We start from the raw sequence: 23,732 nt of genomic DNA on the forward strand, positions 1-23,732 counted from the left end.
TGCCCTGACTCGAAATAAGGCCGGATATCCCTGCAGTGACTTCAATGCAGGCTCGTCTTGCATCTCCCAGGACGAAAGGATGTCTGAATCCCCTGTGGAAAGCACAGAGAAAGACTTAGTTCCCCACCTCATCGCGACCGGAGGCCTCACATCCTTTGAAAACTCCAGAGGTACGCGGAGATCAGTGCCTCCAAAGGAGACGATGCCTGACTCCTCGTGAAACTTGATAGGAGTCCCAGGATTCCTGTGGCACTTGGAAAGGGACACTTGGTCTCCCGCCTCAGCTGGAGAGGCGTCCCAATTGCCCTGCCAAGCCTCGAGGAGAATCCCGAGTTGTCCCTCGCAACTAGGCAGGAGTCCTGACGTCGCTGAAGAAACACGTGGGTGGAAGGGCCATTCCCGTCGTAACTCGAGAATATACCCCAGGTTCCCGCCGCAACTCGAGAAAAACCATGAGACTTCCCCCTCGCCGCGAGATGAGGCCCGATTCCCCTGCACTGCGTGCAGAGCAATTCCGTGTTGCACATCACACATGAAAGGAGCCTTGATTTCCTTCATGGCACTCCAGAGAAACCCCAAGAACAGTGTTTCAAGGCTAGAGGGATCCTGAGGTCACTGTAGCAACACGAAAGAGCTCCGTGGGCCAAAAATCAACTCGAGATGAGAGGTTAGTCCCTGGCTTCGACTCCAGAGGAATACCACCTTACCACAAGCACCTCAAGAGGAGGCTTCTCTCAGCTCTAGGTATGTGAGAGGGACCCTGAGTTTGCGGCCTCAAGTGGAATGGACACCGCGATGCCCTGACGCGAAATAAGGCTGGATATCCCTGCAGTGACTTGAATGCAGGCTCGTCTTGCATCTCCCAAGATGAAAGGATGTCTGAATCCCCTGTGGAGACCACAGAGAAAGACCTAGTTCCCCATCTCATCGCGACCGGAGGCCTCACATCCTTTGAAAACTCCAGAGGTACGCGGAGATCAGTGCCTCCAAAGGAGACGATGCCTGACTCCTCGTGAAACTTGATAGGAGTCCCAGGATTCCTGTGGCACGTGGAAAGGGACCCTTGGTCTCCCGCCTCAGCTGGAGAGGCGTCCCAATTGCCTAGCCAAGCCTCGAGGAGAATCCCGAGTTGTGTCTCGCAACTAGGCAAGAGTCCTGACGTGGCTGAACAAACACGTGTGTGGAAGGGCCATCCCCGTCGTAACTCGAGAATATACCCCAGGTTCCCGCCGCAACTCGAGAAAAACCATGAGACTTCCCCCTCGCCGCGAGATGAGGCCCGATTCCCCTGCACTGCGTGCAGAGCAATTCCGTGTTGCACATCACACATGAAAGGAGCCTTGATTTCCTTCATGGCACTCCAGAGAAACCCCAAGAACACTGTTTCAAGGCTAGAGGGATCCTGAGGTCACTGTAGCAACACGAAAGAGCTCCGTGGACCCAAAATCAACTCGAGATGAGAGGTTAGTCCCTGGCTTCGACTCCAGAGGAATACCACCTTACCACAAGCACCTCAAGAGGAGGCTTCTCTCAGCTCTAGGTATGTGAGAGGGACCCTGAGTTTGCGGCCTCAAGTGGAATGGACACCGCGATGCCCTGACTCGAAATAAGGCCGGATATTCCTGCAGTGACTGGAATGCAGGCTCGTCTTGCATCTCCCAAGACGAAAGGGTGTCTGAATCCCCTGTGGAGACCACAGAGAAAGACCTAGTTCCCCACCTCATCGCGACAGGAGGCCTCAAATCCTTTGAAAACTCCAGAGGTATGCGGAGATCAGTGCCTCCAAAGGAGACGATGCCTGACTCCTCGTGAAACTTGATAGGAGACCCAGGATTCCTGTGGCACGTGGAAAGGGACCCTTGGTCTCCCGTCTCAGCTGGAGAGCCGTCCCAATTGCCCTGCCAAGCCTCGAGGAGAATCCCGAGTTGTCCCTCGCAACTAGGCAGGAGTCCTGACATGGCTGAACACACACGTGTGTGGAAGGGCCATCCCCGTCGTAACTCGAGAATATACCCCAGGTTCCCGCCGCAACTCGAGAAAAACCATGAGACTTCCCCCTCGATGCGAGATGAGGCCCGATTCCCCTGCACTGCGTGCAGAGCAATTCCGTGTTGCACATCACACATGAAAGGAGCCTTGATTTCCTTGATGGCACTCCAGAGAAACCCCAAGAACACTGTTTCAAGGCTAGAGGGATCCTGAGGTCACTGTAGCAACACGAAAGAGCTCCGGGGACCAAGAATCAACACGAGATGAGAGGTTAGTCCCTGGCTTCGACTCCTGAGGAATACCACCTTACCACAAGCACCTCAAGAGGAGGCTTCTCTCAGCTCTAGGTATGTGAGAGGGATCCTGAGTTTGCGGCCTCAAGTGGAATGGACACCGCGATGCCCTGACTCAAAATAAGGCCGGATATCCCTGCAGTGACTTCAATGCAGGCTCGTCTTGCATCTCCCAAGAAGAAAGGATGTCTGAATCCCCTGTGGAGACCACAGAGAAACACCTAGTTCCCCACCTCATCGCGACCGGAGGCCTCACAACCTTTGAAAATTCCAGAGGTACGTGGAGATCAGTGCCTCCAAAGGAGACGATGCCTGACTCCTCGTGAAACTTGATAGGAGTCCCAGGATTCTTGTGGCACGTGGAAAGGGACCCTTGGTCTCCCGCCTCAGCTGGAGAGGCGTTCCAATTGCCCTGCCAAGCCTCGAGGAGAATCCCGAGTTGTCCCTCGCAACTAGGCAGGAGTCCTGACGTGGCTGAACAAACACGTGGGTGGAAGGGCCATCCCCGTCGTAACTCGAGAATATACCCCAGGTTCCCGCCGCAACTCGAGAAAAACCATGAGACTTCCCCCTCGATGGGAGATGAGGCCCGATTCCCCTGTACTGCGTGCAGAGCAATTCCGTCTTGCACATCACACATGAAAGGAGCCTTGATTTCCTTGATGGCACTCCAGAGAAACCCCAAGAACACTGTTTCAAGGATAGAGGGATCCTGAGGTCACTGTAGCAACACGAAAGAACTCTGTGGACCAAAAATCAACTCGAAAAGAGAGGTTAGTCCCTGGATTCGTCTCCAGAGGAATACCACCTTACCACAAGCACCTCAAGAGGAGGCTTCTCTCAGCTCTAGGTATGTGAGAGGGACCCTGAGTTTGCGGCCTCAAGTGGAATGGACACCGCGATGCCCTGACTCGAAATAAGGCCGGATATCCCTGCAGTGACTTCAATGCAGGCTCGTCTTGCATCTCCCAGGACGAAAGGATGTCTGAATCCCCTGTGGAAAGCACAGAGAAAGACTTAGTTCCCCACCTCATCGCGACCGGAGGCCTCACATCCTTTGAAAACTCCAGAGGTACGCGGAGATCAGTGCCTCCAAAGGAGACGATGCCTGACTCCTCGTGAAACTTGATAGGAGTCCCAGGATTCCTGTGGCACTTGGAAAGGGACACTTGGTCTCCCGCCTCAGCTGGAGAGGCGTCCCAATTGCCCTGCCAAGCCTCGAGGAGAATCCCGAGTTGTCCCTCGCAACTAGGCAGGAGTCCTGACGTCGCTGAAGAAACACGTGGGTGGAAGGGCCATTCCCGTCGTAACTCGAGAATATACCCCAGGTTCCCGCCGCAACTCGAGAAAAACCATGAGACTTCCCCCTCGCCGCGAGATGAGGCCCGATTCCCCTGCACTGCGTGCAGAGCAATTCCGTGTTGCACATCACACATGAAAGGAGCCTTGATTTCCTTCATGGCACTCCAGAGAAACCCCAAGAACAGTGTTTCAAGGCTAGAGGGATCCTGAGGTCACTGTAGCAACACGAAAGAGCTCCGTGGGCCAAAAATCAACTCGAGATGAGAGGTTAGTCCCTGGCTTCGACTCCAGAGGAATACCACCTTACCACAAGCACCTCAAGAGGAGGCTTCTCTCAGCTCTAGGTATGTGAGAGGGACCCTGAGTTTGCGGCCTCAAGTGGAATGGACACCGCGATGCCCTGACGCGAAATAAGGCTGGATATCCCTGCAGTGACTTGAATGCAGGCTCGTCTTGCATCTCCCAAGATGAAAGGATGTCTGAATCCCCTGTGGAGACCACAGAGAAAGACCTAGTTCCCCATCTCATCGCGACCGGAGGCCTCACATCCTTTGAAAACTCCAGAGGTACGCGGAGATCAGTGCCTCCAAAGGAGACGATGCCTGACTCCTCGTGAAACTTGATAGGAGTCCCAGGATTCCTGTGGCACGTGGAAAGGGACCCTTGGTCTCCCGCCTCAGCTGGAGAGGCGTCCCAATTGCCTAGCCAAGCCTCGAGGAGAATCCCGAGTTGTGTCTCGCAACTAGGCAAGAGTCCTGACGTGGCTGAACAAACACGTGTGTGGAAGGGCCATCCCCGTCGTAACTCGAGAATATACCCCAGGTTCCCGCCGCAACTCGAGAAAAACCATGAGACTTCCCCCTCGCCGCGAGATGAGGCCCGATTCCCCTGCACTGCGTGCAGAGCAATTCCGTGTTGCACATCACACATGAAAGGAGCCTTGATTTCCTTCATGGCACTCCAGAGAAACCCCAAGAACACTGTTTCAAGGCTAGAGGGATCCTGAGGTCACTGTAGCAACACGAAAGAGCTCCGTGGACCCAAAATCAACTCGAGATGAGAGGTTAGTCCCTGGCTTCGACTCCAGAGGAATACCACCTTACCACAAGCACCTCAAGAGGAGGCTTCTCTCAGCTCTAGGTATGTGAGAGGGACCCTGAGTTTGCGGCCTCAAGTGGAATGGACACCGCGATGCCCTGACTCGAAATAAGGCCGGATATCCCTGCAGTGACTGGAATGCAGGCTCGTCTTGCATCTCCCAAGACGAAAGGGTGTCTGAATCCCCTGTGGAGACCACAGAGAAAGACCTAGTTCCCCACCTCATCGCGACAGGAGGCCTCAAATCCTTTGAAAACTCCAGAGGTATGCGGAGATCAGTGCCTCCAAAGGAGACGATGCCTGACTCCTCGTGAAACTTGATAGGAGACCCAGGATTCCTGTGGCACGTGGAAAGGGACCCTTGGTCTCCCGTCTCAGCTGGAGAGCCGTCCCAATTGCCCTGCCAAGCCTCGAGGAGAATCCCGAGTTGTCCCTCGCAACTAGGCAGGAGTCCTGACATGGCTGAACACACACGTGTGTGGAAGGGCCATCCCCGTCGTAACTCGAGAATATACCCCAGGTTCCCGCCGCAACTCGAGAAAAACCATGAGACTTCCCCCTCGATGCGAGATGAGGCCCGATTCCCCTGCACTGCGTGCAGAGCAATTCCGTGTTGCACATCACACATGAAAGGAGCCTTGATTTCCTTGATGGCACTCCAGAGAAACCCCAAGAACACTGTTTCAAGGCTAGAGGGATCCTGAGGTCACTGTAGCAACACGAAAGAGCTCCGGGGACCAAGAATCAACACGAGATGAGAGGTTAGTCCCTGGCTTCGACTCCTGAGGAATACCACCTTACCACAAGCACCTCAAGAGGAGGCTTCTCTCAGCTCTAGGTATGTGAGAGGGATCCTGAGTTTGCGGCCTCAAGTGGAATGGACACCGCGATGCCCTGACTCAAAATAAGGCCGGATATCCCTCCACTGACTTCAATGCAGGCTCGTCTTGCATCTCCCAAGAAGAAAGGATGTCTGAATCCCCTGTGGAGACCACAGAGAAACACCTAGTTCCCCACCTCATCGCGACCGGAGGCCTCACAACCTTTGAAAATTCCAGAGGTACGTGGAGATCAGTGCCTCCAAAGGAGACGATGCCTGACTCCTCGTGAAACTTGATAGGAGTCCCAGGATTCTTGTGGCACGTGGAAAGGGACCCTTGGTCTCCCGCCTCAGCTGGAGAGGCGTTCCAATTGCCCTGCCAAGCCTCGAGGAGAATCCCGAGTTGTCCCTCGCAACTAGGCAGCAGTCCTGACGTGGCTGAACAAACACGTGGGTGGAAGGGCCATCCCCGTCGTAACTCGAGAATATACCCCAGGTTCCCGCCGCAACTCGAGAAAAACCATGAGACTTCCCCCTCGATGCGAGATGAGGCCCGATTCCCCTGTACTGCGTGCAGAGCAATTCCGTCTTGCACATCACACATGAAAGGAGCCTTGATTTCCTTGATGGCACTCCAGAGAAACCCCAAAAACACTGTTTCAAGGATAGAGGGATCCTGAGGTCACTGTAGCAACACGAAAGAACTCTGTGGACCAAAAATCAACTCGAAAAGAGAGGTTAGTCCCTGGATTCGTCTCCAGAGGAATACCAACTTACCACAAGCACCTCAAGAGGAGGCTTCTCTCAGCTCTACGTATGTGAGAGGGACCCTGAGTTTGCGGCCTCAAGTGGAATGGACACCGCGATGCCCTGACTCGAAATAAGGCCGGATATCCCTGCAGTGACTTGAATGCAGGCTCGTCTTGCATCTCCCAGGACGAAAGGATGTCTGAATCCCCTGTGGAAAGCACAGAGAAAGACTTAGTTCCCCACCTCATCGCGACCGATAGCCTCACATCCTTTGAAAACTCCAGAGGTATGCGGAGATCAGTGCCTCCAAAGGAGACGATGCCTGACTCCTCGTGAAACTTGATAGGAGACCCAGGATTCCTGTGGCACGTGGAAAGGGACCCTTGGTCTCCCGTCTCAGCTGGAGAGGCGTCCCAATTGCCCTGCCAAGCCTCGAGGAGAATCCCGAGTTGTTCCTCGCAACTAGGCAGGAGTCCTGACATGGATGAATACACACGTGAGTGGAAGGGCCATCCCCGTCGTAACTCGAGAATATACCCCAGGTTCCCGCCGCAACTCGAGAAAAACCATGAGACTTCCCCCTCGCCGCGAGATGAGGCCCGATTCCCCTGCACTGCGTGCAGAGCAATTCCGTGTTGCACATCACACATGAAAGGAGCCTTGATTTCCTTGATGGCACTCCAGAGAAACCCCAAGAACACTGTTTCAAGGCTAGAGGGATCCTGAGGTCACTGTAGCAACACGAAAGAGCTCCGTGGACCAAGAATCAACACGAGATGAGAGGTTAGTCCCTGGCTTCGACTCCTGAGGAATACCACCTTACCACAAGCACCTCAAGAGGAGGCTTCTCTCAGCTCTAGGTATGTGAGAGGGATCCTGAGTTTGCGGCCTCAAGTGGAATGGACACCGCGATGCCCTGACTCAAAATAAGGCCGGATATCCCTCCACTGACTTCAATGCAGGCTCGTCTTGCATCTCCCAAGAAGAAAGGATGTCTGAATCCCCTGTGGAGACCACAGAGAAACACCTAGTTCCCCACCTCATCGCGACCGGAGGCCTCACATCCTTTGAAAACTCCAGAGGTACGTGGAGATCAGTGCCTCCAAAGGAGACGATGCCTGACTCCTCGTGAAACTTGATAGGAGTCCCAGGATTCTTGTGGCACGTGGAAAGGGACCCTTGGTCTCCCGCCTCAGCTGGAGAGGCGTTCCAATTGCCCTGCCAAGCCTCGAGGAGAATCCCGAGTTGTCCCTCGCAACTAGGCAGGAGTCCTGACGTGGCTGAACAAACACGTGGGTGGAAGGGCCATCCCCGTCGTAACTGGAGAATATACCCCAGGTTCCCGCCGCAACTCGAGAAAAACCATGAGACTTCCCCCTCGCCGCGAGATGAGGCCCGATTCCCCTGCACTGCGTGCAGAGCAATTCTGTGTTGCACATCACACATGAAAGGAGCCTTGATTTCCTTGATGGCACTCCAGAGAAACCCCAAGAACACTGTTTCAAGGCTAGAGGGATCCTGAGGTCACTGTAGCAACACGAAAGAGCTCCGTGGACCAAAAATCAACTCGAGAATAGAGGTTAGTCCCTGGCTTCGACTCCAGAGGAATACCACCTTACCACAAGCACCTCAAGAGGAGGCTTCTCTCAGCTCTAGGTATGTGAGAGGGACCCTGAGTTTGCGGCCTCAAGTGGAATGGACACCGCGATGCCCTGACTCGAAATAAGGCCGGATATCCCTGCAGTGACTGGAATGCAGGCTCGTCTTGCATCTCCCAAGACGAAAGGGTGTCTGAATCCCCTGTGGAGGCCACAGAGAAGGACCTAGTTCCCCACCTCATCGCGACAGGAGGCCTCAAATCCTTTGAAAACTCCAGAGGTACGCGGAGATCAGTGCCTCCAAAGGAGACGATGCCTGACTCCTCGTGAAACTTGATAGGAGACCCAGGATTCCTGTGGCACGTGGAAAGGGACCCTTGGTCTCCCGTCTCAGCTGGAGAGGCGTCCCAATTGCCCTGCAAAGCCTCGAGGAGAATCCCGAGTTGTCCCTCGCAACTAGGCAGGAGTCCTGACATGGCTGAACACACACGTGTGTGGAAGGGCCATCCCCGTCGTAACTCGAGAATATACCCCAGGTTCCCGTCGCAACTCGAGAAAAACCATGAGACTTCCCCTCGCCGCGAGATGAGGCCCGATTCCCCTGAACTGCGTGCAGAGCAATTCCGTGTTGCACATCACACATGAAAGGAGCCTTGATTTCCTTGATGGCACTCCAGAGAAACCCCAAGAACACTGTTTCAAGGCTAGAGAGATCCTGAGGTCACTGTAGCAACACGAAAGAGCTCCGTGGACCAAGAATCAACATGAGATGAGAGGTTAGTCCCTGGCGTCGACTCCTGAGGAATACCACCTTACCATAAGCACCTCAAGAGGAGGCTTCTCTCAGCTCTAGGTATGTGAGAGGGACCCTGAGTTTGCGGCCTCAAGTGGAATGGACACCGCGATGCCCTGACTCGAAATAAGGCCGGATATCCCTGCAGTGACTTGAATGCAGGCTCGTCTTGCATCTCCCAAGAAGAAAGGATGTCTGAGTCCCCTGTGGAGACCACAGAGAAACACCTAGTTCCCCACCTCATCGCGACCGGAGGCCTCACATCCTTTGAAAACTCCAGAGGTACGCGGAGATCAGTGCCTCCAAAGGAGACGATGCCTGACTCCTCGTGGAACTTGATAGGAGTCCCAGGATTCTTGTGGCACGTGGAAAGGGACCCTTGGTCTCCCACCTCAGCTGGAGAGGCGTTCCAATTGCCCTGCCAAGCCTCGAGGGGAATCCCGAGTTGTCCCTCGCAACTAGGCAGGAGTCCTGACGTGGCTGAAGAAACACGTGGGTGGAAAGGCCATCCCCGTCGTAACTCGAGAATATACCCCAGGTTCCCGCCGCAACTCGAGAAAAACCATGAGACTTCCCCCTCGATGCGAGATGAGGCCCGATTCCCCTGTACTGCGTGCAGAGCAATTCCGTCTTGCACATCACACATGAAAGGAGCCTTGATTTCCTTGATGGCACTCCAGAGAAACCCCAAGAACACTGTTTCAAGGATAGAGGGATCCTGAGGTCACTATAGCAACACGAAAGAACTCTGTGGACCAAAAATCAACTCGAAAAGAGAGGTTAGTCCCTGGATTCGTCTCCAGAGGAATACCACCTTACCACAAGCACCTCAAGAGGAGGCTTCTCTCAGCTCTAGGTATGTGAGAGGGACCCTGAGTTTGCGGCCTCAAGTGGAATGGACACCACGATGCCCTGACTCGAAATAAGGCCGGATATCCCTGCAGTGACTTCAATGCAGGCTCGTCTTGCATCTCCCATGAAGAAAGGATGTCTGAATCCCCGGTGGAAAGCACAGAGAAAGACTTAGTTCCCCACCTCATCGCGACCGATAGCCTCACATCCTTTGAAAACTCCAGAGGTACGCGGAGATCAGTGCCTCCAAAGGAGACGATGCCTGACTCCTCGTGAAACTTGATAGGAGTCCCAGGATTCCTGTGGCACTTGGAAAGGGACCCTTGGTCTCCCGCCTCAGCTGGAGAGTCGTCCCAATTGCCCTGCCAAGCCTCGAGGAGAATCCAGAGTTGTCCCTCGCAACTAGGCAGGAGTCCTGACGTCGCTGAAGAAACACGTGGGTGGAAGGGCCATCCCCGTCGTAACTCGAGAATATACCCCAGGTTCCCGCCGCAACTCGAGAAAAACCATGAGACTTCCCCCTCGATGCGAGATGAGGCCCGATTCCCCTGCACTGCGTGCAGAGCAATTCCGTGTTGCACATCACACATGAAAGGAGCCTTGATTTCCTTGATGGCACTCCAGAGAAACCCCAAGAACACTGTTTCAAGGCTAGAGGGATCCTGAGGTCACTGTAGCAACACGAAAGAGCTCCGTGGACCAAGAATCAACACGAGATGAGAGGTTAGTCCCTGGCTTCGACTCCTGAGGAATACCACCTTACCACAAGCACCTCAAGAGGAGGCTTCTCTCAGCTCGAGGTATGTGAGAGGGATCCCGAGTTTGCGGCCTCCAGTGGAATGGACACCGCGATGCCCTGACGCGAAATAAGGCTGGATATCCCTGCAGTGACTTGAATGCAGGCTCGTCTTGCATCTCCCAAGATGAAAGGATGTCTGAATCCCCTGTGGAGACCACAGAGAAAGACCTAGTTCCCCACCTCATCGCGACCGGAGGCCTCACATCCTTTGAAAACTCCAGAGGTACGCGGAGATCAGTGCCTCCAAAGGAGACGATGCCTGACTCCTCGTGAAACTTGATAGGAGACCCAGGATTCCTGTGGCACGTGGAAAGGGACCCTTGGTCTCCCGCCTCAGCTGGAGAGGCATCCCAATTGCTTTGCCAAGCCTCGAGGAGAATCCCGAGTTGTGTCTCGCAACTAGGCAAGAGTCCTGACTTGGCTGAACAAACACGTGTGTGGAAGGGCCATCCCCGTCGTAACTGGAGAATATACCCTAGGTTCCCACCGCAACTCGAGAAAAACCATGAGACTTCCCCCTCGCCACGAGATGAGGCCCGATTCCCCTGCACTGCGTGCAGAGCAATTCCGTGTTGCACATCACACATGAAAGGAGCCTTGATTTCCTTGATGGCACTCCAGAGAAACCCCAAGAACACTGTTTCAAGGCTAGAGGGATCCTGAGGTCACTATAGCAACACGAAAGAGCTCCGTGGGTCAAAAATCAACTCGAGATGAGAGGTTAGTCCCTGGCTTCGACTCCAGAGGAATACCACCTTACCACAAGCACCTCAAGAGGAGGCTTCTCTCAGCTCTAGGTATGTGAGAGGGACCCTGAGTTTGCGGCCTCAAGTGGAATGGACACCGCGATGCCCTGACTCTTAATAAGGCCGGATATCCCTGCAGTGACTTGAATGCAGGCTCGTCTTGCATCTCCCAAGAAGAAACGATGTCTGAATCCCCTGTGGAGACCACAGAGAAACACCTAGTTCCCCACCTCATCGCGACCGGAGGCCTCACATCCTTTGAAAACTCCAGAGGTACGCGGAGATCAGTGCCTCCAAAGGAGACGATGCCTGACTCCTCGTGAAACTTGATAGGAGTCCCAGGATTCTTGTGGCACGTGGAAAGGGACTCTTGGTCTCCCGCCTCAGCTGGAGAGGCGTTCCAATTGCCCTGCCAAGCCTCGAGGAGAATCCCGAGTTGTCCCTCGCAACTAGGCAGGAGTCCTGACGTCGCTGAGGAAACACGTGGGTGGAAGGGCCATCCCCGTCGTAACTCGAGAATATACCCCAGGTTCCCGCCGCAACTCGAGAAAAACCATGAGACTTCCCCCTCGATGCGAGATGAGGCCCGATTCCCCTGTACTGCGTGCAGAGCAATTCCCTCTTGCACATCACACATGAAAGGAGCCTTGATTTCCTTGATGGCACTCCAGAGAAACCCCAAGAACACTGTTTCAAGGCTAGAGGGATCCTGAGGTCACTGTAGCAACAAGAAAGAACTCTGTGGACCAAAAATCAACTCGAAAAGAGACGTTAATCCCTGGCTTCGACTCCTGAGGAATACCACCTTACCACAAGCACCTCAAGAGGAGGCTTCTCTCAGCTCTAGGTATGTGAGAGGGACCCTGAGTTTGCGGCCTCAAGTGGAATGGACACCGCGATGCCCTGACTCGAAATAAGGCCGGATATCCCTGCAGTGACTGGAATGCAGGCTCGTCTTGCATCTCCCAGGACGAAAGGATGTCTGAATCCCCTGTGGAAAGCACAGAGAAAGACTTAGTTCCCCACCTCATCGCGACCGATAGCCTCACATCCTTTGAAAACTCCAGAGGTACGCGGAGATCAGTGCCTCCAAAGGAGACGATGCCTGACTCCTCGTGAAACTTGATAGGAGTCCCAGGATTCCTGTGGCACTTGGAAAGGGACACTTGGTCTCCCGCCTCAGCTGGAGAGGCGTCCCAATTGCCCTGCCAAGCCTCGAGGAGAATCCAGAGTTGTCCCTCGCAAGTAGGCAGGAGTCCTGACGTCGCTGAAGAAACACGTGGGTGGAAGGGCCATCCCCGTCGTAACTCGAGAATATACCCCAGGTTCCCGCCGCAACTCGAGAAAAATCATGAGACTTCCCCCTCGCCGCGAGATGAGGCCCGATTGCCCTGCACTGCGTGCAGAGCAATTCCGTCTTGCACATCACACATGAAAGGAGCCTTGATTTCCTTCATGGCACTCCAGAGAAACCCCAAGAACACTGTTTCAAGGCTAGAGGGATCCTGAGGTCACTGTAGCAACACGAAAGAGCTCCGTGGGCCAAAAATCAACTCGAGATGAGAGGTTAGTCCCTGGCTTCGACTCCAGAGGAATACCACCTTACCACAAGCACCTCAAGAGGAGGCTTCTCTCAGCTCTAGGTATGTGAGAGGGACCCTGAGTTTGCGGCCTCAATTGGAATGGACACCGCGATGCCCTGACTCGAAATAAGGCCGGATATCTCTGCAGTGACTTGAATGCAGGCTCGTCTTGCATCTCCCAAGACGAAAGGATGTCTGAATCCCCTGTGGAGACCACAGAGAAAGACCTAGTTCCCCACATCATCGAGGCAGGAGGCCTCAAATCCTTTGAAAACTCCAGAGGTGTGTGGAGATCAGTGCCTCCAAAGGAGACGATGCCTGACTCCTCGTGAAACTTGATAGGAGACCCAGGATTCCTGTGGCACGTGGAAAGGGACCCTTGGTCTCCCGTCTCAGCTGGAGAGGCGTCCCAATTGCCCTGCAAAGCCTCGAGGAGAAACCCGAGTTGTCCCTCGCAACTAGGCAGGAGTCCTGACATGGCTGAACAAACACGTGTGTGGAAGGGCCATCCCCGTCGTAACTCGAGAATATACCCCAGGTTCCCGCCGCAACTCGAGAAAAACCATGAGACTTCCCCCTCGCCGCGAGATGAGGCCCGATTCCCCTGCACTGCGTGCAGAGCAATTCCGTGTTGCACATCACACATGAAAGGAGCCTTGATTTCCTTGATGGCACTCCAGAGAAACCCCAAGAACACTGTTTCAAGGCTAGAGGGATCCTGAGGTCACTGTAGCAACACGAAAGAGCTCCGTGGACCAAGAATCAACACGAGATGAGAGGTTAGTCCCTGGCTTCGACTCCTGAGGAATACCACCTTACCACAAGCACCTCAAGAGGAGGCTTCTCTCAGCTCTAGGTATGTGAGAGGTATCCTGAGTTTGCGGCCTCAAGTGGAATGGACACCGCGATGCCCTGACTCGAAATAAGGCCCGATATCTCTGCAGTGACTTGAATGCAGGCTCGTCTTGCATCTCCCAAGAAGAAAGGATGTCTGAATCCCCTGTGGAGACCACAGAGAAACACCTAGTTCCCCACCTCATCGCGACCGGAGGCCTCACATCCTTTGAAAACTCCAGAGGTACGCGGAGATCAGTGCCTCCAAAGGAGACGATGCCTGACTCCTCGTGAAACTTGATAGGAGTCCCAGGATTCTTGTGGCACGTGGAAAGGGACTCTTGGTCTCCCGCCTTAGCTGGAGAGGCGTTCCAATTGCCCTGCCAAGCCTCGAGGAGAATCCCGAGTTGTCCCTCGCAACTAGGCAGGAGTCCTGACGTGGCTGAACAAACACGTGGGTGGAAGGGCCATCCCCGTTGTAACTCGAGAATATACCCCAGGTTCCCGCCGCAACTCGAGAAAAACCATGAGACTTCCCCCTCGATGCGAGATGAGGCCCGATTCCCCTGTACTGCATGCAGAGCAATTCCGTCTTGCACATCACACATGAAAGGACCCTTGATTTCCTTGATGGCACTCCAGAGAAACCCCAAGAACACTGTTTCAAGGCTAGAGGGATCCTGAGGTCACTGTAGCAACACGAAAGAACTCTGTGGACCAAAAATCAACTCGAAAAGAGAGGTTAGTCCCTGGATTCGTCTCCAGAGGAATACCACCTTACCACAAGCACCTCAAGAGGAGGTTTCTCTCAGCTCTAGGTATGTGAGAGGGACCCTGAGTTTGCGGCCTCAAGTGGAATGGACACCGCGATGCCCTGACTCGAAATAAGGCCGGATATCCCTCCTCTGACTTAAATGCAGGCTCGTCTTGCATCTCCCAGGACGAAAGGATGTCTGAATCCCCTGTGGAAAGCACAGAGAAAGACTTAGTTCCCCACCTCATCGCGACCGATAGCCTCACATCCTTTGAAAACTCCAGAGGTACGCGGAGATCAGTGCCTCCAAAGGAGACGATGCCTGACTCCTCGTGAAACTTGATAGGAGTCCCAGGATTCTTGTGGCACGTGGAAAGGGACCCTTGGTCTCCCGCCTCAGCTGGAGAGGCGTCCCAATTGCCCTGCCAAGCCTCGAGGAGAATCCCGAGTTGTCCCTCGCAACTAGGCAGGAGTCCTGACGTGGCTGAACAAACACGTGGGTGGAAGGGCCATCCCCGTCGTAACTCGAGAATATACCCCAGGTTCCCGCCGCGACTCGAGAAAAACCATGAGATTTCCCCCTCGATGCGAGATGAGGCCCGATTCCCCTGTATTGCGTGCAGAGCAATTCCGTCTTGCACATCACACATGAAAGGAGCCTTGATTTCCTTGATGGCACTCCAGAGAAACCCCAAGAACACTATTTCAAGGCTAGAGGGATCCTGAGGTCACTGTAGCAACACGAAAGAACTCTGTGGACCAAAAATCAACTCGAAAAGAGAGGTTAGTCCCTGGATTCGTCTCCAGAGGAATACCATCTTACCACAAGCACCTCAAGAGGAGGCTTCTCTCAGCTCTAGGTATGTGAGAGGGACCCTGAGTTTGCGGCCTCAAGTGGAATGGACACCGCGATGCCCTGACTCGAAATAAGGCCGGATATCCCTGCAGTGACTTCAATGCAGGCTCGTCTTGCATCTCCCAGGACGAAAGGATGTCTGAATCCCCTGTGGAAAGCACAGAGAAAGACTTAGTTCCCCACCTCATCGCGACCGATAGCCTCACATCCTTTGAAAATTCCAGAGGTACGCGGAGATCAGTGCCTCCAAAGGAGACGATGCCTGACTCCTCGTGAAACTTGATAGGAGTCCCAGGATTCCTGTGGCACTTGGAAAGGGACACTTGGTCTCCCGCCTCAGCTGGAGAGGCGTCCCAATTGCCCTGCCAAACCTCGAGGAGAATCCAGAGTTGTCCCTCGCAACTAGGCAAGAGTCCTGACGTGGCTGAACAAACACGTGTGTGGAAGGGCCATCCCCGTAGTAACTCGAGAATATACCCCAGGTTCCCGCCGCAACTCGAGAAAAACCATGAGACTTCCCCCTCGCCGCGAGATGAGGCCCGATTCCCCTGCACTGCGTGCAGAGCAATTCTGTGTTGCACATCACACATGAAAGGAGCCTTGATTTCCTTCATGGCACTCCAGAGAAACCCCAAGAACACTGTTTCAAGGCTAGAGGGATCCTGAGGTCACTGTAGCAACACGAAAGAGCTCCGTGGACCAAAAATCAACACGAGAAGAGAGGTTAGTCCCTGGCTTCGACTCCTGAGGAATACCACCTTACCACAAGCACCTCAAGAGGAGGCTTCTCTCAGCTCTAGGTATGTGAGAGGGATCCTGAGTTTGCGGCCTCAAGTGGAATGGACACCGCGATGCCCTGACTCGAAATAAGGCCGGATATCCCTGCAGTGACTTGAATGCAGGCTCGTCTTGCATCTCCCAAGAAGAAAGGATGTCTGAATCCCCTGTGGAGACCACAGAGAAACACCTAGTTCCCCACCTCATCGCGACCGGAGGCCTCACATCCTTTGAAAACTCCAGAGGTACGCGGAGATCAGTGCCTCCAAAGGAGACGATGCCTGACTCCTTGTGAAACTTGATAGGAGTCCCAGGATTCTTGTGACACGTGGAAAGGGACCCTTGGTCTCCCGCCTCAGCTGGAGAGGCGTCCCAATTGCCCTGCCAAGCCTCGAGGAAAATCCCGAGTTGTCCCTCGCAACTAGGCAGGAGTCCTGACGTGGCTGAACAAACACGTGGGTGGAAGGGCCATCCCCGTCGTAACTCGAGAATATACCCCAGGTTTCTGCCGCAACTCGAGAAAAACCATGAGACTTCCCCCTCGATGCGAGATGAGGCCCGATTCCCCTGTACTGCGTGCAGAGCAATTCCGTCTTGCACATCACACATGAAAGGAGCCTTGATTTCCTTGATGGCACTCCAGAGAAACCCCAAGAACACTGTTTCAAGGATAGAGGGATCCTGAGGTCACTGTAGCAACACGAAAGAACTCTGTGGACCAAAAATCAACTCGAAAAGAGAGGTTAGTCCCTGGATTCGTCTCCAGAGGAATACCACCTTACCACAAGCAAGCACCTCAAGAGGAGGCTTCTCTCAGCTCTAGGTATGTGAGAGGGACCCTGAGTTTGCGGCCTCAAGTGGAATGGACACCGCGATGCCCTGACTCGAAATAAGGCCGGATATCCCTGCAGTGACTTCAATGCAGGCTCGTCTTGCATCTCCCAGGACGAAAGGATGTCTGAATCCCCTGTGGAAAGCACAGAGAAAGACTTAGTTCCCCACCTCATCGCGACCGACAGCCTCACATCCTTTGAAAACTCCAGAGGTACGCGGAGATCAGTGCCTCCAAAGGAGACGATGCCTGACTCCTCGTGAAACTTGATAGGAGTCCCAGGATTCCTGTGGCACTTCTAAAGGGACACTTGGTCTCCCGCCTCAGCTGGAGAGGCGTCCCAATTGCCCTGCCAAGCCTCGAGGAGAATCCAGAGTTGTCCCTCGCAACTAGGCAGGAGTCCTGACGTCGCTGAAGAAACACGTGGGTGGAAGGGCCATCCCCGTCGTAACTCGAGAATATACCCCAGGTTCCCGCCGCAACTCGAGAAAAACCATGAGACTTCCCCCTCGCCGCGAGATGAGGCCCGATTCCCCGGCACTGCGTGCAGAGCAATTCCGTGTTGCACATCACACATGAAAGGAGCCTTGATTTCGTTGATGGCACTCCAGAGAAACCCCAAGAACACTGTTTCAAGGCTAGAGGGATCCTGAGGTCACTGTAGCAACACGAAAGAGCTCCGTGGGCCAAAAATCAACTCGAGATGAGAGGTTAGTCCCTGGCTTCGACTCCAGAGGAATACCACCTTACCACAAGCACCACAAGAGGAGGCTTCTCTCAGCTCTAGATATGTGAGAGGGACCCTGAGTTTGCGGCCTCAAGTGGAATGGACACCGCAATGCCCTGACGCGAAATAAGGCTGGATATCCCTGCAGTGACTTGAATGCAGGCTCGTCTTGCATCTCCCAAGATGAAAGGATGTCTGAATCCCCTGTGGAGACCACAGAGAAAGACCTAGTTCCCCACCTCATCGCGACCGGAGGCCTCACATCCTTTGAAAACTCCAGAGGTACGCGGAGATCAGTGCCTCCAAAGGAGACGATCCCTGACTCCTCGTGAAACTTGATAGGAGTCCCAGGATTCCTGTGGCACGTGGAAAGGGACCCTTGGTCTCCCGCCTCAGCTGGAGAGGCGTCCCAATTGCCTTGCCAAGCCTCGAGGAGAATCCCGAGTTGTGTCTCGCAACTAGGCAAGAGTCCTGACATGGCTGAACAAACACGTGTGTGGAAGGGCCATCCCCGTCATAACTCGAGAATATACCCCAGGTTCCCGCCGCAACTCGAGAAAACCATGAGACTTCCCCCTCGCCGCGAGATGAGGCCCGATTCCCCTGCACTGCGTGCAGAGCAATTCTGTGTTGCACATCACACATGAAAGGAGCCTTGATTTCCTTCATGGCACTCCAGAGAAACCCCAAGAACACTGTTTCAAGAATAGAGGGATCCTGAGGTCACTGTAGCAACACGAAAGAGCTCCGTGGACCAAAAATCAACTAGAGATGAGAGGTTAGTCCCTGGCTTCGACTCCAGAGGAATACCACCTTACCACAAGCACCTCAAGAGGAGGCTTCTCTCAGCTCTAGGTATGTGAGAGGGACCCTGAGTTTGCGGCCTCAAGTGGAATGGACACCGCGATGCCCTGACTCGAAATAAGGCCGGATATCCCTGCAGTGACTGGAATACAGGCTCGTCTTGCATCTCCCAAGACGAAAGGGTGTCTGAATCCCCTGTGGAGACCACAGAGAAAGACCTAGTTCCCCACCTCATCGCGACAGGAGGCCTCAAATCCTTTGAAAACTCCAGAGGTATGCGGAGATCAGTGCCTCCAAAGGAGACGATGCCTGACTCCTCGTGAAACTTGATAGGAGACCCAGGATTCCTGTGGCACGTGGAAAGGGACCCTTGGTCTCCCGTCTCAGCTGGAGAGGCGTCCCAATTGCCCTGCCAAGCCTCGAGGAGAATCCCGAGTTGTCCCTCGCAACTAGGCAGGAGTCCTGACATGGCTAAACACACACGTGTGTGGAAGGGCCATCCCCGTCGTAACTCGAGAATATACCCCAGGTTCCCGCCGCAACTCGAGAAAAACCATGAGACTTCCCCCTCGCCGCGAGATGAGGCCCGATTCCCCTGCACTGCATGCACAGCAATTCCGTGTTGCACATCACACATGAAAGGAGCCTTGATTTCCTTGATGGCACTCCAGAGAAACCCCAAGAACACTGTTTCAAGGCTAGAGGGATCCTGAGGTCACTGTAGCAACACGAAAGAGCTCCGTGGACCAAGAATCAACACGAGATGAGAGGTTAGTCCCTGGCTTCGACTCCTGAGGAATACCACCTTACCACAAGCACCTCAAGAGGAGGCTTCTCTCAGCTCTAGGTATGTGAGAGGGATCCTGAGTTTGCGGCCTCAAGTGGAATGGACACCGCGATGCCCTGACTCGAAATGAGGTCGGATATCCCTGCAGTGACTTCAATGCAGGCTCGTCTTGCATCTCCCAAGAAGAAAGGATGTCTGAATCCCCTGTGGAGACCACAGAGAAACACCTAGTTCCCCACCTCATCGCGACCGGAGGCCTCACATCCTTTGAAAACTCCAGAGGTACGCGGAGATCAGTGCCTCCAAAGGAGACGATGCCTGACTCCTCGTGAAACTTGATAGGAGTCCCAGGATTCTTGTGGCACGTGGAAAGGGACCCTTGGTCTCCCGCCTCAGCTGGAGAGGCGTTCCAATTGCCCTGCCAAGCCTCGAGGAGAATCCCGAGTTGTCCCTCGCAACTAGGCAGGAGTCCTGACGTGGCTGAACAAACACGTGGGTGGAAGGGCCATCCCCGTCGTAACTCGAGAATATACCCCAGGTTCCCGCCGCAACTCGAGAAAAACCATGAGACTTCCCCCTCGATGCGAGATGAGGCCCAATTCCCCTGTACTGCGTGCAGGGCAATTCCGTCTTGCACATCACACATGAAAGGAGCCTTGATTTCCTTGATGGCACTCCAGAGAAACCCCAAGAACACTGTTTCAAGGATAGAGGGATCCTGAGGTCACTGTAGCAACACGAAAGAACTCTGTGGACCAAAAATCAACTCGAAAAGAGAGGTTAGTCCCTGGATTCGTCTCCAGAGGAATACCACCTTACCACAAGCACCTCAAGAGGAGGCTTCTCTCAGCTCTAGGTATGTGAGAGGGACCCTGAGTTTGCGGCCTCAAGTGGAATGGACACCACGATGCCCTGACTCGAAATAAGGCCGGATATCCCTGCAGTGACTTCAATGCAGGCTCGTCTTGCATCTCCCAGGACGAAAGGATGTCTGAATCCCCTGTGGAAAGCACAGAGAAAGACTTAGTTCCCCACCTCATCGCGACCGATAGCCTCACATCCTTTGAAAACTCCAGAGGTACGCGGAGATCAGTGCCTCCAAAGGAGACGATGCCTGACTCCTCGTGAAACTTGATAGGAGTCCCAGGATTCCTGTGGCACTTGGAAAGGGACCCTTGGTCTCCCGCCTCAGCTGGAGAGGCATCCCAATTGCCCTGCCAAGCCTCGAGGAGAATCCCGAGTTGTCCCTCGCAACTAGGCAGGAGTCCTGACGTGGCTGAACAAACACGTGGGTGGAAGGGCCATCCCCGTCGTAACTCGAGAATATACCCCAGGTTCCCGCCGCAACTCGAGAAAAACTATGATACTTCCCCCTCGATGCGAGATGAGGCCCGATTCCCCTGCACTGCGTGCAGAGCAATTCCGTGTTGCACATCACACATGAAAGGAGCCTTGATTTCCTTGATGGCACTCCAGAGAAACTCCAAGAACACTGTTTCAAGGCTAGAGGGATCCTGAGGTCACTGTAGCAACACGAAAGAGCTCCGTGGACCAAGAATCAACACGAGATGAGAGGTTAGTCCCTGGCTTCGACTCCAGAGGAATACCACCTTACCACAAGCACCTCAAGAGGAGGCTTCTCTCAGCTCTAGGTATGTGAGAGGGATCCTGAGTTTGCGGCCTCAAGTGGAATGGACACCGCGATGCCCTGACTCGAAATGAGGTCGGATATCCCTGCAGTGACTTCAATGCAGGCTCGTCTTGCATCTCCCAAGAAGAAAGGATGTCTGAATCCCCTGTGGAGACCACAGAGAAACACCTAGTTCCCCACCTCATCGCGACCGGAGGCCTCACATCCTTTGAAAACTCCAGAGGTACGCGGAGATCAGTGCCTCCAAAGGAGACGATGCCTGACTCCTCGTGAAACTTGATAGGAGTCCCAGGATTCTTGTGGCACGTGGAAAGGGACCCTTGGTCTCCCGCCTCAGCTGGAGAGGCGTTCCAATTGCCCTGCCAAGCCTCGAGGAGAATCCCGAGTTGTCCCTCGCAACTAGGCAGGAGTCCTGACGTGGCTGAACAAACACGTGGGTGGAAGGGCCATCCCCGTCGTAACTCGAGAATATACCCCAGGTTCCCGCCGCAACTCGAGAAAAACCATGAGACTTCCCCCTCGATGCGAGATGAGGCCCAATTCCCCTGTACTGCGTGCAGGGCAATTCCGTCTTGCACATCACACATGAAAGGAGCCTTGATTTCCTTGATGGCACTCCAGAGAAACCCCAAGAACACTGTTTCAAGGATAGAGGGATCCTGAGGTCACTGTAGCAACACGAAAGAACTCTGTGGACCAAAAATCAACTCGAAAAGAGAGGTTAGTCCCTGGATTCGTCTCCAGAGGAATACCACCTTACCACAAGCACCTCAAGAGGAGGCTTCTCTCAGCTCTAGGTATGTGAGAGGGACCCTGAGTTTGCGGCCTCAAGTGGAATGGACACCACGATGCCCTGACTCGAAATAAGGCCGGATATCCCTGCAGTGACTTCAATGCAGGCTCGTCTTGCATCTCCCAGGACGAAAGGATGTCTGAATCCCCTGTGGAAAGCACAGAGAAAGACTTAGTTCCCCACCTCATCGCGACCGATAGCCTCACATCCTTTGAAAACTCCAGAGGTACGCGGAGATCAGTGCCTCCAAAGGAGACGATGCCTGACTCCTCGTGAAACTTGATAGGAGTCCCAGGATTCCTGTGGCACTTGGAAAGGGACCCTTGGTCTCCCGCCTCAGCTGGAGAGGCATCCCAATTGCCCTGCCAAGCCTCGAGGAGAATCCCGAGTTGTCCCTCGCAACTAGGCAGGAGTCCTGACGTGGCTGAACAAACACGTGGGTGGAAGGGCCATCCCCGTCGTAACTCGAGAATATACCCCAGGTTCCCGCCGCAACTCGAGAAAAACTATGATACTTCCCCCTCGATGCGAGATGAGGCCCGATTCCCCTGCACTGCGTGCAGAGCAATTCCGTGTTGCACATCACACATGAAAGGAGCCTTGATTTCCTTGATGGCACTCCAGAGAAACTCCAAGAACACTGTTTCAAGGCTAGAGGGATCCTGAGGTCACTGTAGCAACACGAAAGAGCTCCGTGGACCAAGAATCAACACGAGATGAGAGGTTAGTCCCTGGCTTCGACTCCAGAGGAATACCACCTTACCACAAGCACCTCAAGAGGAGGCTTCTCTCAGCTCTAGGTATGTGAGAGGGATCCTGAGTTTGCGGCCTCAAGTGGAATGGACACCGCGATGCCCTGACTCGAAATAAGGCCGGATATCCCTGCAGTGACTTGAATGCAGGCTCGTCTTGCATCTCCCAAGAAGAAAGGATGTCTGAATCCCCTGTGGAGACCACAGAGAAACACCTAGTTCCCCACCTCATCGCGACCGGAGGCCTCACATCCTTTGAAAACTCCAGAGGTACGCGGAGATCAGTGCCTCCAAAGGAGACGATGCCTGACTCCTCGTGAAACTTGATAGGAGTCCCAGGATTCTTGTGGCACGTGGAAAGGGACCCTTGGTCTCCCGCCTCAGCTGGAGAGGCGTTCCAATTGCCCTGCCAAGCCTCGAGGAGAATCCCGAGTTGTCCCTCGCAACTAGGCAGGAATCCTGACGTGGCTGAACAAACACTTGGGTGGAAGGGCCATCCCCGTCGTAACTCGAGAATATACCCCAGGTTCCCGCCGCAACTCGAGAAAAACCATGAGACTTCCCCCTCGATGCGAGATGAGGCCCGATTCCCCTGTACTGCGTGCAGAGCAATTCCGTGTTGCACATCACACATGAAAGGAGCCTTGATTTCCTTGATGGCACTCCAGAGAAACCCCAAGAACACTGTTTCAAGGATAGAGGGATCCTGAGGTCACTGTAGCAACACGAAAGAACTCTGTGGACCAAAAATCAACTCGAAAAGAGAGGTTAGTCCCTGGCTTCGTCTCCAGAGGAATACCACCTTACCACAAGCACCTCAAGAGGAGGCTTCTCTCAGCTCTAGGTATGTGAGAGGGACCCTGAGTTTGCGGCCTCAAGTGGAATGGACACCGCGATGCCCTGACTCGAAATAAGGCCGGATATCCCTGCAGTGATTGAATGCAGGCTCGTCTTGCATCTCCCAGGACGAAAGGATGTCTGAATCCCCTGGGGAAAGCACAGAGGAAGACTTAGTTCCCCACCTCATCACGACCGATAGCCTCACATCCTTTGAAAACTCCAGAGGTACGCGGAGATCAGTGCCTCCAAAGGAGACGATGCCTGACTCCTCGTGAAACTTGATAGGAGTCCCAGGATTCCTGTGGCACTTGGAAAGGGACACTTGGTCTCCCGCCTCAGCTGGAGAGGCGTCCCAATTTCCCTGCCAAGCCTCGAGGAGAATCCAGCGTTGTCCCTCGCAACTAGGCAGGAGTCCTGACGTCGCTGAAGAAACACGTGGGTGGAAGGGCCATCCCCGTCGTAACTCGAGAATATACCCCAGGTTCCCGCCGCAACTCGAGAAAAACCATGAGACTTCCCCCTCGATGCGAGATGAGGCCCGATTCCCCTGCACTGCGTGCAGAGCAATTCCGTGTTGCACATCACACATGAAAGGAGCCTTGATTTCCTTGATGGCACTCCAGAGAAACCCCAAGAACACTGTTTCAAGGCTAGAGGGATCCTGAGGCCACTGTAGCAACACGAAAGAGCTCCGTGGGCCAA

This window comes from Cervus elaphus, chromosome 19 (genome assembly GCF_910594005.1).
Source record: "Cervus elaphus chromosome 19, mCerEla1.1, whole genome shotgun sequence".
Classification (NCBI taxonomy): Eukaryota; Metazoa; Chordata; class Mammalia; order Artiodactyla; family Cervidae; genus Cervus; species Cervus elaphus.